The sequence below is a fragment of the Heloderma suspectum genome, chromosome 3, assembly GCF_057233095.1.
Source record: "Heloderma suspectum isolate Gila_16-S chromosome 3, 16-S_ref, whole genome shotgun sequence".
NCBI classification, from domain to species: Eukaryota; Metazoa; Chordata; class Lepidosauria; order Squamata; family Helodermatidae; genus Heloderma; species Heloderma suspectum.
Window position 1 is genome coordinate 32,446,301 of NC_139460.1, and position 17,339 is coordinate 32,463,639.

Consider the following 17,339-nt stretch of genomic DNA (forward strand, 5'->3'; position numbering starts at 1 on the left):
TTATGTTGGGTAAAATCAAGAACCAAATCACTTTGCCAATACAGATGGCCATAGGATATGTCAGCTTCTGGGAACCAACCTCGGAGCCCGCACTCCAAGGTCAGTTCCCTGAGAACCGACCTTCCCCCCTCCTGTGCTGCCTGGCAGGCAGCTTGGAACAGCCCCTTGCTGGGAAGAAGAGCAGGGAGCGGCGAAAGCAGAGCGTTCCTGTGGGCATTCCGGGGTGGGGAAGATGGAAATGCTGGTACGACACATCCTATGTGTCATCTGGCAGCCTTCTCCCCCACTCCACTTTCCTGCTGCTAGACAGCCAAAATCAGTTGTCTAGCTGCAAATGCAGGGCGGCTGATGCGTGGAGGGGATGATCCCCTCCACGCTTCTCCTGCCCTGCATTGGATAGGCAGTCACCTCCGAGTTCAGAGGCAGCCGCCTACCTTGGTAGGATTGCGCCCTTAATGCATTTTAGCAACCAACCTTGAGGTACACACTCCTGTTGTTGTTGTTCAGTCGTTCAGTCGTGTCCGACTCTTCGTGACCCCATGGACCATAGCACGCCAGGCCTTCCTGTCCTGCGCTCTCTCCCGGAGCGTGCTCAAGTTCATATTCATTGCATCCGTGATGCTATCTAGCCATCTCATCCTCTGCCGTCCCCTTCTCCTTTTGCCTTCAGTCTTTCCCTAGGGTCCCCTTAATCTGCATGCCAAGTTTCAGGTACCTAGGCTTCACGGTCTTGGCACTATGGTGCTGACAGATGGAAAGACATCTCTTTTACTGTTATAGACTAGTAAATGGACCTGGCTTCGCAAGGGTTAGAAGAGCCTTCAAGTAAAGGTATGCAGCTGCCAGAGTCAGACAAGTTGTGCCTGCCCTGTCTGAGTGAAGCCATGGATGCTGGCCCCTCCCATGGTGCACCCCATAGCCCCAGAGGGAGAAGTCTGCCCACTCCATTCCCATGAGGGGGCTGCCCCATAGCAGAGGGGAGGAAGAAGCCATGTAATTCTGTTCCTCAGAGTAATCACCCTGGCTTCAAACTGTATCAACTGCAAAGCTATGTGCTGGTTAGGGAAGTCTGCCACCTAGTGATTGAAGGTTGTACTGCAGGCTTCAAACATGCAGGTACGTTTCAATTAATATGTTTTAAAAACGAAATACCCCAAGGTGCACACCCCTGGGGTCCCCATAGTATACATGCCAAGTTTCAGATGACTACATTTCATAGTTTTGGAGCTATAGCACTGACAGACATACAGACCCTTTTCTTAATATAGATAGAAGTTTGTTCTCCATTATTTCTATAATTATTTATTGTTACTATTACAGATAATGAAACACCTTAATGCCTATATCATACAATTATGTTTATCAGGGAACCAGGACTGACCAACGTGGTGGCAGACTCAGGTTTGCCCTATGTAATAATGTCCCTTCGGGCATTGTTACATAAGATGCACGGGGACCAATTCTATGGCCGTTAGTCAGCGGCTAGACAGCCATAAGATATGTGGTTTTCCAGGAACCAACCTCAGAGCCCGCAGGCAGAATGGCCCTGAGCGCGAAGTGGGCCAGAGCGGGGCATTCTGAGGCAGGGAAGGCAGAAATGCCAGTATAATACATCCTCCGATGCAGCCTCCTCCCCCACTTCCTGCAGCTAGATAGCCGAAATTGGCTATCTAGCCGCAAATGCAGGGCAGGAGAAGCGCAAAGGGAAAGATTCCCTCCGTGCTTCTCCTCCCCTGCATTGGATAGGCGGTCACCTCTGAGTTCGTAGGTGGCCACCTATCCCCATAAGATTGCACCCTAAGGCTGTAATTCTATACCTACCTATTTGGGATAAGCCCCATTGAACTCACTGGAACTTATTTCTGAGTAGACATGCATGCTGAGTAGACACTGTAAACGTCATTTGCATCATAATCATCAGTTTATGCAACTGTTGTAAATGTGGAATAGAAGTCATTATAAAATCAAATGTGCAATTACTATTATTACCATTTCAGTTATTCATATCCCAACTTTCAGAATACAAATCCTTTCAAGGCAGCTTTACATGTAACATAAAATTACAATAAACAATATTTTAAAAATCACGTAAGTGTGAAGAATTACAAATGCAAAGAATAAAATAAGTATTTGGTTTGGAAAAACTCTACAAATGTGAGATATCAAAGATCATGACTTGGCGTTTTCGCAGAACACCTAAAAAGCACCTTTTTATGCAAATTTAAAGGCTAAAATGTACATCCAGTTTTTCTTTTAATTCTCTCTTTCACTTCTACCTCATTGTTGTAAATTACTTGAGTTGAGTGATAAGCAGCAGCTAGAGTTAGTCATTAAACAGTCCAAGGTCAAGAAGCGAAGAGTATCAGTGCAAAGCCAAGGAAAATAAAACCATTTGTTCTTGTAGGTTCCTTTGCCTATCAAAAGTGCATGTGAAACAGAGGAGTAACCGATATAACTTACCCTGCCATTGTATTTGCATGCTGGATGCAGCTGCCCTAGTTTTATTCCTGTCTGTCATACATTTTTAATAGGCACAGGAACCTTGCAAGAATAAAACAGTTGGCAACCGTACTCAAGAACAGTTGGCTTTCACCTGGTCAGCTACGGCTGCAGTAAGCTCTGATTGTAAGCATGGCATTTGGACTATCCTTGGTTCTGTGCATATTGGAGCACTTAACTGAGATCAGGGATTTCTCCCTCACTACAGATATTAAATGATCATAGAAAAGCTAGGAAGATTGTGTTGCTGCCAATTACAGTTGTTATGAATGGTCACTGTTCATATCTTCTATACATTTCAGTTTTCCACAGAAATGTCACAGCCCTTCTGTATATCTTGTATTTCATGGCCTGTTGGTCCTATTATTTTACCATTTTTCTCTCTCTACAGCCATGTGAGAAGTGTGTGTATCTATATATACATACACATACACGTATGTACATACGACTCACAAAGAGGTTCTGGATCCAAAAGGATGCTATCCAACACTAAGTTACAACTTAAGAAAATAAGTGAATTACCAGAGAGGTTTAGCACTGTTTAGTTAAACTTTTTGACTTCCACTTTCCCAACTATATTAGTCTACAAAAGCTTATGCCACAACAAATCTGTCTCTAATGCGCCATAGGACTCTTTGTTGTTTTTCTTGCAACAGATTAACATGGCCACCCCTCTAGAATTTGAGAGACATTTATGATGCCTGTCTACTGTGGACAAACGATATGTCTGGAAGTGGGCCTGTGTTTATAATGCAAATTGAACCTTACTTGGCACATTAATAGGCTGACCATACATACCGTTTTAAACGGGACAGTACTGTTTTTTTTTCATATTTCCTGACCGTCCCATCGTTTTAATATAAATGTCAATTTTGTCCCATTTTTAATTTTTTGTAAAAAAATGAACATGTTTATCATAAGGCTCTATGCTAATTAATGCGTGCAGTAAAACTACTAGTGTGACGAAAGAGGAAGCTCCATTTACTTTATCCAGTCAGGGCCAGGCTTTTTGAGCTAGCGACAATCAGACGCCACCCCCTCGCTTGTCTGCAGTGGCGGGGAATTCAAGAGGCGGTCGTGAAGCCCCATTCAGCGTGTGGGAGCCAGTCTTACTGTTATTTCTACCATCATTCCGCCCATAGAGATTCTTTCTGCCCTACGTTCAGTTTGATTCGGGCTTTTCAGACTCATATTTTGGTTCAACAGGCTGTTAGCTATTCTTTTATTACAGCGGAACTCTCCGCTGTAATAAAAACCCCGTCCCGTTTTTGTCAGCCCAGTATCCCGTTTTTGTCTCAAGGACATATGGTCAGCCTACACATTAAGCGTAAATTTAAACTTTTAGGGTGCAGTCCTATACACACGTTCTTGCGAGTAAATGGAATTGAATTCAAAAAGACTTACTACCAAGTAGACAATAATAGCATTACACTGTTAAAATGCAATCCTATGCTGGCTAGGGAATGCTGGGAGTTGTAGGACTTTTTCTATATAAATATGCAATAGGATTGCACCTTTTACATCTTAATTCAAATGCATATCCAGTGTCAATTAACTGCAGTCCTAAAGGAGATTAATTTACAAGTTTATTTTCTCTTGAAATCTTATTTTATTTTGAAATAAGATTAACACAATAAAGGCAACAAAAAGAAGAATATACATAATAAATCAAAATCACTAAAGAAATAAAGGAATTCACTAATTATAAATCTTAGTCTATAACAGATGTGCTTATGGAACATCTACAATAAAACAACCTAAGTAGGAGCTCAATATCTAATGAAAATATTTATTTATTTAAAATATTTCTTGTCCACCTTTCAGGGCAGAAGCCCTCCCAAGGCGGCTAACAGCAATAAAATACGTAAAACAATTAAACTATTAAAAGTGATAAAAATATAAAAACAATAAATACAACAATAAAAGCCAGCAATAAAAACAACAGCAATGTTAAAAGCATCAACAGCAAAGTTAACAGCGATGTTAAAATATCATTAATCTGCTACAGTTTATATGTAGCAGATTAATGTTGTATCTTATGACACAATCCTGTGTCTGCTTACTTAGTAATAAGTTCCACTGTGTTTAATGGTGCTTGCTCCCTAGTAATATGTTTAGGATTGCAGTCTTGCATGAACTACGGCAATATGTTTTGGCTATAACATAGCCGGTAGCGCTGGTAAACAGCAGGTGGCAGTATGATGATTTCATAGGTTGGGACTATGTGGCAAAAATCCCTTCAGAATCAGAAAGCAAACAGCTGAAAGAAAAATATAGCCAAGTCCCGTCCCCGTCCCCAGCCGTTTAAAGAAGAGTGACATGATTTTTAAACCCGGGAAAGAGTTTCTAAACTGCAGGTGGTAATCTGTAACAATGCCTTTAAATTTCAGTAAGTGACAGCTATCATTGTCCTGGCTTGTCAAACTGCCACACCTACGGTTTTGTACTCCATTGAACTAAACGCTTTGCAAACAAGTAGTGAGGGACATTTCTTTCCCAAGCACACAGAAAGCCCAAGTGATGAGACAGGCATAGAGGTAACAAGGGCCTTTTCAGATTATTATTTTAATGCAGTAACTGTGCAGTTTTTACTCAGTTGTGTAGGATACAAGTTGCTCTGCCCATTAATGACTTTTGCAGGTACATCACATCACCTGTGCCTCAGTTGGATTGGGGTGCTATTTTGTCATGACAAAAATCCACTCTCCCCCCCCCCCAAACACGAGCAGCTATTGCAATTGTCAGCACTGTGTGCACTGTTGCTGGGTGAGTCTCAGAAGCACCTTTTGGCCAATAATAGTGATTAGGAATTAACATTTGTATAGTGCTTTCAGGTGTTCAAAGCACTTCACATTCATTGTCTAGTTGTAATTCTTACGACAACCCTGTAAAGTAGGTTAGCATACTTATCCTCCATATTGCATGGAGGAGACAGAGTGTGTGTTGCTTGCCTAAGGTGAGATCATAATGGAGGTAAAATTTGAACCAGGTACTTCCTGATTCGTCACTCAGTCTTTTAGGCACTACAATACACCACTTCTCATTAGTGATGTTGATAGAACCAAAGAGGCACCATCTTAAAGTATTGGCAGACATCTGAGGTAGCCTCCTACAGTGGAAAGTCCCAGAGGAAGATAATCTTATCAACTGCCTTGTTGACACCAACTGCAACGGTCTGTTTCATATCAGATATGAACGGTCTGTTTCATACCAAAAACATCTAGGGTGTGGTTCTCCTTTGTGGCGTTAGCTGCGAGAATCCACCCGAACAGCGCTGTTTGTCTTCTGCCAAATAAAACTGTGTTGGACTGAATCTCAGAGTTCTGTGTGTCTCTAAGGGGATATTGGCATACCCCTCCTAGAGGGAAGGAACTTAAGCATAATTTGTGCAACAAATGGCGACTCCGCTGGGACTTTTCCTCTAGTCGACCCCTGTGGCCAAACGACCTCCGACAGCAAGGAATGAAGTGCGCACCGGAAGCCTGAATTAGGATCTGCCATTCCCCTGCTTCTCAGATGTGTGTCGATCAGTGCTGGGGACCCTAGAGGGGAAGTCCCTTTCTGGACACAGAACAAATAGTCCTCCGCTCAGAGGTGACGGTTTGAAGGAGCCGGACGCGGCCACCTCAGATGAGGTAAGAGTTTGTTTCTCTTTTGGAATTAACATTGGAACCGAGGCCAGGAGAGCCATGGGTTCTGCCTCTAGTAAATGTTCTGAGGGCACACCTCTGGGGTGTATGCTTCAACACTGGAAACAGTTTAAGGGTGATTATGGTGTCAAAATGTCTAGAGAAACTTTGGAGAAATTTTGTAATCGTGAGTGGCCAACGTTTGGCATTGGATAGCCCGAGGGAGGCTCTTATGACCCTTCGCTGGTCTCTTCTGTTTACCAAGTAGTCACCAGAGATGGCCATTTAGACCAACTTCCATATATTGATTCCTGGGAATCCGTGATTACAAGGAAACCTTCGCCGTCACGGTTATTGAAATGTAAAATGTCTCAGTGTAAAATGATGATTGTCCGCAGAGGTCCCCCGAAGGCTGCAGCTTCGGACGGCCTCTGCCCCCCGTCAGCCCCCGTTATTCCCCCGGCGCCCGAGGATCTTTTAGGGGCCCCCCTTTATATCCCTGCCTCCCACAAAATGTGTCCCAGAAAACTCCGGCCGAGATTCAGGCCAAGAAAAAATTTTGGGAGGATTTTTAGAAAAAGGAATGTGAAGAGAGGGAGGCGGCCGCTGCCAAGGCTCGGTTGGAGTCTCTCCAGAGCCACGAATCAGACCCCCCCCCCCACGACCCTGAGGCGGCGCCAGAAACATCTCTCTAAGCTCCCTTAAGGGAAGTCCTTGACTCAGGGACACACGGCCTATATGTATGTTCCCTTAATCCTACATTCTCCGAAGATCCAGGCCAAATGGCTGGGGTCTTTGAGACTATCATTGACACTCACAAGCCCGCTTGGCAAGACATGCAGATTGTCATGCGCACCCTATTGGCAGCTGAGCGTAGACTAGTAAAAAGAAAAGCAAGGGAATGTGTTTTTGAGACGGCTTGAGCACAGGGCAAGGACGAAGATAAGATTAGCGGAGCCAAGGCCATCCCTGACACCAACCCCGGGTGGTCACATGGGACTGATGCGGAGCGCAAGCAGCACGCCAGCTATGCTAATTTGCTTGTAAGGGGAATGAGGAAGTGTATTAGAAAGACAGTCAACTTATATGAAATAAAGCAGACAAAAGAAGAATCCCCAGCGGGATTCTATGAAAGGTTGTGTGAGGTGTGTCGGAAGTACACTGATCTGGATCCTGAGAACCCCGACAATTGATGGGTTCTGGTGACCCTATTTGTCGGCCAGTCATATGATGACATTAGAAGAAAATTGCAAAAGGTAGAAGGAGTAATGGGAAAGGGCATTGAAGAGCATATTCAACGCTGGGGGCTATCATCAGGAGGTTTGGGGTGCAGTGTCAACAATATGTGGATGACACGCAGCTCTACCTCTCGTTTAAATCTTCACCAAGGTTGGCTGTAGAATCCCTGTCCAAATGTCTGGAGATGGTGAGTGGCTGGATGGGGAGGAATAGGCTGAAGCTGAACCCTGACAAGACCGAGGTACTTTTGGTGGGAGACAAGAGGAGGCTGGGGAATGTTGACCTGGTGTTGAATGGGGTACGGCTACCCTTGAAAGACCAGGTCCGCAGCCTGGGGGTCATTTTGGACTCCCAGCTGTCCATGGAGGCTCAGGTGTCAGCTGTGAGCCGGACAGCGCTGTATCAACTCCATCTGATACGGCAGCTGCGCCCCTTCCTTCCCGACCATCTGCTCCCATCGGTAGTACATGCCCTGGTCTCCTCTCGTTTAGACTACTGTAATGCGCTCTACGTGGGGTTACCCTTGAAGACGGTTTGGAAACTGCAGCTGGTACAGAATGCGGCGGCTCACCTGATTAAAGGCAGCCGCCGGCGAGATCACATCACTCCAGTGCTGAAGGAGTTGCACTGGTTACCAGTTGTTTTCCGGGCCAAATTCAAGGTGTTGGTTTTGACCTTTAAAACCCTATATGGTTCTCGCCCAGCCTATCTTAAGGAGCGCCTCCAGCAGCACCAGACAGGACGCTTAACAAGATCAGCCTCGGATGGCCTTCTCTCTGTCCCATCAGCCAGGACAGCTAGACTGGTGGGGATGAGGGAGAGGGCCTTTTCTGTGGTGGCCCCCACTCTGTGAAACTACCTCCCTAGGGAACTCTGTCATGCCCCCTCTTTATTGAGCCTCCGTCGTGCATTAAAAACACTGTTGTTCAGGCAGGCGTTCGGGGTGGGTTAGGGTATTTTAGAAAATGTTTTTATTGTAGAATTTTATTGTTTTAAACTGTTTTTATTGTGTGTTGTACATCGCCCAGAGTGGCTGGGTGACCAGCCAGATGGGCGATTAATAAATTTAATAATAAAATAATAAAATAAAAATATTGAGATTGCTATGAAAGTCTATGATAGGCGGGAAGAAAAAGAGAAAGTCGAGGGGGCCAGGCTCCTTGCAATGGCCATCCGGGGTGAAGATCCTGGATGCCGAGGAAGGGGCCGTGGGGGATGGGGGGGCCCTTGTGCAGTGGACCAGGGCACAGCAAGAGTAATAGAAACACGGGCTGCCGTTTAGCCGGGAACCAGTGTGCCTGCTGCAAACAGCACGGCCATTGGAAGAACGAATGTCCCCAGAACCAGGCCAGTGGTGCGCCCACTGGCCCTGCGCAGACACCAGCCCCCTGGTTCCCCCTCCATGAAATGGCCCAGCCCCTGTTTGCCTTTAAATGGGAAGATCCTGACACCCACCACAAGACCCAGCTAATGTGGACAGTAGTGCCTCAGGGGCTCACATGCGCTCCTGAGATTTTTGGGTCCCAACCTGGCCGCCTGGAAGGGGGGCCTCGAAAAAGGCCAGGTCTTACAGTATTGTGACGACCTGTTGATCGCCGCCGAGACCCCGCAAGACTGTGAACGATATACCTGCAAATTGCTCAATTTGCTGGCCACCTGCGGGTACAAAGTCTCTGGCAAAAAGGCGCAACTCGTAAAAGCTGAAGTCACCTTTTTAGGCTATAAAATTTCAAAAGGCCAGCGCGCCTTGATCATAGCCAAATACAGGCCATTCAAAACTACCACTCTCTGAGCTGCCCGCGTGAACTTCGGGCGTTCTTGGGCCTCACCGGATTCTGTCGCTTATGGATTGCAGACTATGGTGGCAAGGCTAAGCCACTCTATGAATCCTTGACAAAAGAAGGGGCGCTTGATTGGGCTTGGACCAGGGATATGGAAAAAGCCTTTCAAGAGCTTAAACGGTCCCTAATGTCTCCCCCGGCCTTGATGATCCCAAATCCTGCCAAGGCCTTCTGCCTGTTTGTGCATGAGCGAAGGGGGGTGGCGGCAGGTGTGCTTTGCCATGGATGCTCCCCGAAGCAGGATCTGAGTCACGGCACCAAATTGTTAGATAAAAAGTTCTTGCTTCTGGTTGAAAGAAAGAAAGGATGCCAGGCAGGCAGCAGTGGATCCAACACTATTTTATTGATCGTTTTGCAAAACGGGTGCAGAGCAGTCTGGACCCCGAAGCACGTGTGCAAAAACCTTTTATACCTTATTACTTCTATTGTTCTCGCCAGTAACCAATGAAACAGTCAGCACATCAGCTTACCAAGCCAATAGCCAAAAAACAGCCAGTACACCAGCTTACCAAGCCGTTAGTCATGAGCGCGTCAGTATGGTTCCCTTCGCCTACATTTTTCCCGCCACTTGGGCTTCTACATAACTGAGGCGCCAACCGGTTATGGAGTCTCTTTGTCTAACAAGTTGTCTAACAAGTTGAAGCTGTACCACTATCAGAATTCTACCATTCGATGCAATCCCATGAAAATCTCGAGGTTTAGTTTCCGGAAAATTTCTAGTCCTCATAGTTGTTGCAACAGAGTATTATTTATGAGTGCTTGTTTGAAAGGCTCAAATATCAGCAGGAGTGGGGGGATGATTCCATATTTCTGTTTTAAACTTCATAAATTCTATGTCTCATTTGCTCATCATGAACAAATGTAGCTGTAGATACTGTGGCCAACACAATTAATTTTAATCCAAGGCTCAAGTAGCCCTGGGATATGACGTTTCCAGGGTGGTTGACATCCATAATATGAACACAAGCACACTGTACAACAGTGGTGGGGAATCTCAGGTGCAAGGGCCAAATCTGGCCTTCTGAGGTTCCTCAGATGGTCATGCCCCTTCCACACACACACACCTATTGTTTGGTGGGTTCTTGCTTTTGTGCAGTTTTTCTCCATTCTAAAAGGTTGAAATGCCTCTCCTAAGGCTTAGTTCCTGGCAGGAAGAGCTTCAAACTGCAATATCCTGGTATCTTTTGTATTTTGGTTCCACCCCGTTTGCCTTTTGCCTTACCCATCACAGGAATGCAGCCCACGAAAGCTGCTCCAAAAAGGAATTTGGTACTTGGGCTGAAAGATGTTTCCCACCCCTGCTATAGAACTATGTTTCCCAGATTTCCTGGCACCTGGGATGCTGCTTGGCAGCATTCTACGAACCAGGGAGAGAGGCACATTAACTTGGATTGCAATCTTCTCTGAGCCACAGAAGAATTTTTGAAGGGGATTGCACTCTGTAATGTAGCTGAGTCTTAGGACACATTTGTATTCCAAATCAGTTAAATAAAATTCTGGCAACATCACTGGTGTCCTCTAAAAGCCAAGAGAGCTATGTAAGTACACATGTCTAGACTAATCCAAACTCATTTGAGTGTTTGTTTTATGATTTAAACTAAATACCCATTTCCTTGGAAATAAGCCCCATTGATTTCAGTGGAAATTCCACACCAGAGCACACACAGAGCTCTTCTGCTGACAAATTACTCAAATCATACTGGTTGGGGGACTTGATTCAAAGGGAAGATATGCTTTTGCCAGAGAAATGAATGGGCAGGCTGAAGTGCTTTTACTGTTCTTAACGTGCACAAATGAAAAAGCTCTGGATAGCATCTCTCCCAGAACTGTAATGCAAGTTTCACTGAATTGTGCTGAATGAAATTAACTCAGAAGTGAGAACTTTACAGGAATAGGATTGTAATTTTATTGTTTAAGGTAGCACTTCAGCATGACAGAGGAATTTGGGTAGCTAATAACTACTGGGAGATCCTGAACATGTCCTTGTCAGCCTGTTAATCCAGATTTCCACAGCACTTAATTAAGGGTGCAATCCTATGCATGTTTAGACAGGAAAAGTTCTACAACTCCCAGCCATGCTTTTTTATGTCTAAACATGCATAGGAATGGACCCCTAGTGTCTACTACATGGATGGTGGGGCAAGAAAGCCCCAAAGATTTCTGTGGACAGTGTATGTGGCACTGAGACACAGGGCCCCATCACACAGGCAGAGAATTCTACATCAATGCTGGTTCTTTCCCCATCCAATATCATCCCAGGACTGGGTCGTTTTCTTTAGATGGCTGTCCCCATCACGTTATTTTTCATTTCTTTCCTTCTCACAGGGGTGGTGATGCCGCTCAGAGGCATCGCCACCTTTTCGCGAAGAAGCATTATATGTGCTTGGGCTGTAGCAATAATTCCTCCCTGGTTCCTGCCCCTTTCCCTCCCCTTGCACATTACTGGTGGATGGGGACTGACACGCAGACAGACCCCCCCCCCCGACCTCCCTGCCCCCCCGCCTCCCCGTTCAGTGTTTTTGACAATCTCTGCTGTTTACTTAGAGCCTCGTGTGGCACAGAGTGGTAGGCGGCAGTAATGCAACCAAAACTCTTCCCCACGACCTGAGTTCGATCCCAGCGGAAGCTGGTTTTCAGGTAGCCAACTCAGGTCGACTCAGCCCTCCATCCTTCCGAGGTCAGTAAAATGAGTACCCAGCTTGCTGGGGAAAAGGTAGTTAGGACTGGGGAAGGCAATGGCAAACAACCCCACTATACAGTCTGCCAGGAAAACGCCAAGGAAAAATGGTGTCCTTCTAGGGGCAGTAATGACTCAGTGCTTGCACAAGAGGAACCTTTCTTTTCCTGCTGTTTACTCAGCCATTCACTCACTGGGAATGCACAGCAGGGGGGGCATCCCGGCAGGTCAGAAGGCCAGCACACCCCTCTGCCGACTTGCCGCTCTGTCACCTTGTTCAGAGCACTGCAGGCCAAAAATGGTGAGGCCCAGGCACAGAAAGGCGACACGACCCATAGCCCATCATCACCCAATATAACTGCCCACAGCCACCAACACATAGCAGATCATTCATGCTAGGGGAGAAATACATGGGGAGGTCATGGTACTCCATTTGCGCATATTTGGAAAAACACATTTTTCCTGTTTGAGGAAAACATGGGATTTGTTGTTGTTGTTCAGTCATGTCCGACTCTTTGTGACCCCATGGACCATAGCATGCCAGGCCTTCCTGTCCTGCGCTCTCTCCCGGAGCGTGCTCAAGTCCGTATTCATTGCATCGGTGATGCTATCTAGCCATCTCATCCTCTGCCGTCCCCTTCTCCTTTTGCCTTCAGTCTTTCCCAGCATCAGGGTCTTTTCCAGAGAGTTTTCTCTTCGCATTAGGTGGCCAAAATACTGGAGCTTCAGCTTCAGTATCTGTCCTTCCAATGAGCACTCAGGGTTGATTTCCTTTAGGATGGACTGATTGGACCTCCTTGCAGTCCAGGGGACTCGTAAGAATCTTCTCCAGCACCACAGTTCGAAAGCATCGATTCTTCGGCGCTCAGCCTTCCTTATAGTCCAGCTCTCACAGCCATACGTTACTACTGGGAAAACCATAGCTTTAATTAGACGGACCTTTGTCGGCAAGGTGATGTCTCTGCTTCTTACTATGCTGTCTAGGTTTGCCATAGCTTTCCTCCCAAGGAGCAAGCACCTTTTAATTTCATGGCTACAGTCACTGTCTGTGGTGATCTTGGAGCCCAAGAAAATAAAATCTGTCACTGCTTCCATTTCTTCCCCTTCCATATGCCAGGAAGTGATGGGCATATGCCAGGAAGTGATGGGGCCAGATGCCATGATCTTCGTTTTTTTAATGTTGAGTTTCAAACCAGCTTTTGCACTCTCCTCTTTCACCCTCAGCAAGAGGCTCTTTAGATCCTCTTCGCTTTCTGCCATTAGGGTGGTATCGTCTGCGTATCTGAGGTTGTTGATAATTCTCCCGGAAATCTTAATTCCGACCTGTGATACATCCAACCCAGCGTTTCTCATGATGTACTCTGCATATAAGTTAAATAAGCAGGGCGACAATATGCAGCCTTGTCGTACTCCTTTCCCAATTTTGAACCAATCGGTTGTTCCAGGTTTCTCAGGAGACAGGTAAGGTGGTCTGGTACCCCCATCTCTTTCAGAATTTGCCAGAGTTTGTTGTGATCCACACAATCAAAGGCTTTAGCGTAGTCAATGAAGCAGAAATAGACGTTTTTCTGGAATTCTCTTGCTTTCTCCATGATCCAGCGAAAGTTGGTGATTTGATCTCTAGTTACTCTGCCTCTTCGAAACCCAGCTTGTACTTCCGGTAGTTCTCGGTTCGCATACTGCTGAAGCCTAGCTTGTAGGATTTTGAGCATCACCTTGCTGGCATGTGAAATGAGCGCAATTGTCTTTACAGCATCGGATTTTCTTTTCACCACCAGACACATCCACAGCTGAGTGTCCTTTTGGCTTTGGCTCAGCCGCTTCACTCTTTCTGGCGCTACTTGGAAATACCCTCTGCTCTTCCCCAGTAGTATATTGGACACCTTCCGACCTGAGGGGCTCATCTTCCAGCGTCATATCTTTTAGCTTTGTGATACGTTCCATGGGGTTTTCTTGGCAAGAATACTGGAGTGGGTTGCCATTTCCTTCTCCAGTGGACCACATTTTGTCAGAACTCTCTGCCATGACCTGTCCGTCTTGGGTGGCCCTGCACAGCATAGCTTATGGCTTCACTGAGTTACGCAAGCCCCTTCGCCACAACAAGGCAGTGATCCATGAAGGGGAAACATGGGATAGGTAGGCGGAAATGGTGGGATAATGACTGGACAGTGACGACATCATGTAATGGACCTGCACAATTCAGTGAGTGGCCAGTCATGAATATGCAATAAACTGGAGGTATAGAGACTCCCACAGAGGAAACATTGTGCCTGTCGAGACAGGTTTAGGGATTAAAGGTGCTATCCTAGGAATGTTTAGAGAGAAAAAAGTCCTACAACTCCCAGCGGAAATGGTGGGAGTTGTAGGACTTTTTTCTCTGTAAACATGCACAGGATTGCGCTTGAAATATACTTTATGAAGCCTTTTTCTGTGCTTTAAATACTTTGATACTGTAGTATAGACACTTCCTTGGAAGTAGGTCCTCTTGAAATAAATTAATTTTTAAATAAAGATGTTTTAGATCAGAGTACAAACTTTGCATCAGGAGCTTTTCTAGTTACAGCAGAGATTGTCCTGGCATTCATTCTCTTCTATTACCCCATTTCTAGCATAAATCAGTCTTATTGAGGGGGGATTCTATATTTTAATTACATTTCGCAAGTTAAATAGATAATTTTACACATGAATGCAGATTTCTGTCATCTTTTCAGGTTGCAGAAGCTGAATTTTGTAGTGCAGGAATATAGTCAGGGTAATGAATAATCAACCCCTGTAACAACCATACCAGGACAATGGCAATATTTGCCCTCCTTGTTCAGTTTTACCATCTTAACTCACAAAGTACATGAAACTATCTCAGAAATGAATGCACATACCGAGTAGTTCATTAAAGAATTATATTTTAATTATCGATTGTGTAGATTCGCAAGAGAAGACCATAGTGCAAGTCACAGACAAACAGGTGCTAAGGTTTTGTTGAGATTTTGCTAATTTAAATTGAAAAATATTAGTGATACGAACACGTTACTAGATGTAACAAAACTATATATGTATGTTATCCAGTGGCATTATTATGGACTTTATACAAATGATTCAAACAAAACATTTCTACATAGTCCAACCACATGATCAGATGCCTGCAGCCATATCTGTAGGTTTTAATGTACTGCCACTATTTAGTAGTCCGCATATCTCATATGCAAAGATAGTGGCTTCCAATGTGATCATCCATTGACTTGAGGAAAGAAACTTGTGACCCACATAAATTGCAGCAAGAGATAAAGCCATTCATTTAAATCAGCTCTAGATATTACACTGTTGGCTCCCACCCCAGTTCATTTCTTAGGGTGCAGTCCTTTGCATGTGAAGACAGAAAAAAGGCCTTCAGTTCCCATGCTGGCTGGGGAATGCTGGGAGTTATAGGACTTTTTTCTGTCTAAACACGCATAGGACTTGCACCTTTAGTTTATCTGTTTTAGATACTGATATCTGATTATTATTTAAAATAGCTAACCTGAGATTTTTATCAGTTATCATTTGCCTTCTTTTATGCTAGTTCCCTGGCACAAAAATATTCCGGATAAAGTGTTCTGTCCCAACACGGTTGAAAAACACAACTATTTCTCTTGAAAGGTATTACTATTATCAGTTTTGGTTTATGGTATAGTGTCTTAAGTATTTATAGCTGGCTACAGCCAGGCTGCCTTATCAAGGCACCTTTGTCTATTCTTAAAATGGTGTTTAAGGGCGCAATCCTATTCAGGTAGGTGGCCGCCTCCGAACTCAGGGGCAACCACCTATCCAATGCAGGGCAGGAGAAGCACTGAGGGGATCATTCCCTCCACGCTTTTCCTGCCCTGCATTTTTGGCTAGACAGCCAATTGCGGCTGTCTAGCCATGGGACGGCTGAGCAGGGGAGGAGGCTGCTGTATGACGCATTGGATGTGTCATACAGGCATTTCCGCCCTCCCTGCCCCGGAACACCCCGACACACCCCCTTTTGGCCACTCTGCAATCCTCTTGCGAGCGCAGAGCTGTTCTGCACTGCCTCCGAGGCAGCGTGGAAGTGAGGGGAGGTCAGTTCTCCAGGAACCGACCTCTGAGTGTGGGCTCCAAGGTCGGTTCCTGGAAAACCAGATATCCTATGGCCGTCTGGCTCCTGTCTAGCAGCCATAGGATTGCTCCCCAAGCCAGTTGTTAAATTTACAAAGCTAGTGACCTTTTTCTAAATTTGAAATACCTGTATTTGTAGTTGTTTTTCCATTGTTAAATTGTCACTAGACTTTTCATTTATTTCTTGATATAAACATAGTGTTGCAGTCTACATTTATATCCCCTAACCTTTCAAGTAATGAAAGTGTAGGCGTGGGAGATGTGATTTAGTTATGAGTAAAGAATGTAAAAAAGCGTCACTAATACAAAGCAAGTATTTTTTAATACTGCAGTATTGGTCACTGAACAGTAGAGTGTTCTCTTGGCAGTATCAAACATGCAATTACACATGCAACAAGTAGAAGCATGAAAAACACAAAAGTTCCTGTTTGTCATAGCTGGATTAAGGATGTTCTCACAGAGACAGAGTTACTTGCTTTAGCTAATCCTTACTTACACTTTTGTGTTTTCCTCAAATTGCTTATACCACTATGGTTATTTCTTCCCAAAGGGTGTCCAGTTTCTAACACAGATATTCAGAGCACAAATAAGGGCAGCTTTTAAAGGAGAGGACCCTCTGTGTTAACTCTCTTTCTACATCAAGTGAAAGAGCTCTTTTTTTAAGAGTAGCAAGTAGTGGCAAATCCCAACTCAATATAATTTCCCCTTTACAACAGAGGGAGCAATCCTATCAGGATAGGCGACCGACTATCCAATGCAGGATGGGCGGAGCGTGGAGGGGATCTTCTCCTCCACGCTCCGGCTGCCCTGCATTCACAGCTAGACAGCCAATTTCAGCTGTCTAGCTGCAGGACTTCGGAGCAGGGGGGCGGGCTGGACGATGCATAGGAAGCATCATACCGGCACTTCTGCACTCCTCACCCCTGAGAACGCCCCCTTTTGCCCCACTCCACGCTGTTCCTCCGAGGGCAGAGCCAGGGACGATCTGTGCTGCGTACGAGGCGGCAGGGGAGGGTAGCAGGGAGGTGGTTTTCCAGGAACCAACCTCAGAGTGCAGGCTCAGTCCCCGGAAACCCAACAATTCTATTGCTGTGCAGCCACTGTCTTGCAGACATAGGACTGCACCGTTAGTCACTTAGGCAAGCCTTTATAGGGTTGTTAGTTGTATTGCTAAGTACAGTACTATAATTTTGAGTTAGTTTATTCCACCCAAGTGGTACCTTGTGGGTTGGATTTATATTTCTCTTCTGGAGTTTTGTATGTGATACTCCAGCTATGCCTGAATGCACGTGGTCTATAAATCTTCCCTAATCTGGTGCCCTCCAGATGTGCTAGACTAAA

At 45.3% G+C, this 17,339-nt stretch overlaps 1 long non-coding RNA gene across 1 annotated transcript in view; it reads left to right on the forward strand.

Moving 5' to 3' along the window:
- The first annotated feature begins 5,739 nt into the window (after positions 1–5,739).
- LOC146349503 (uncharacterized) overlaps positions 5,740–17,339 on the forward strand; it is a 62,411-nt gene continuing 50,811 nt past the window's right edge. Inside the window, exon 1 of the long non-coding RNA XR_014788995.1 lies at positions 5,740–6,134. This is a non-coding gene — a long non-coding RNA (uncharacterized LOC146349503). The remainder of the gene's footprint in view (positions 6,135–17,339) is intronic.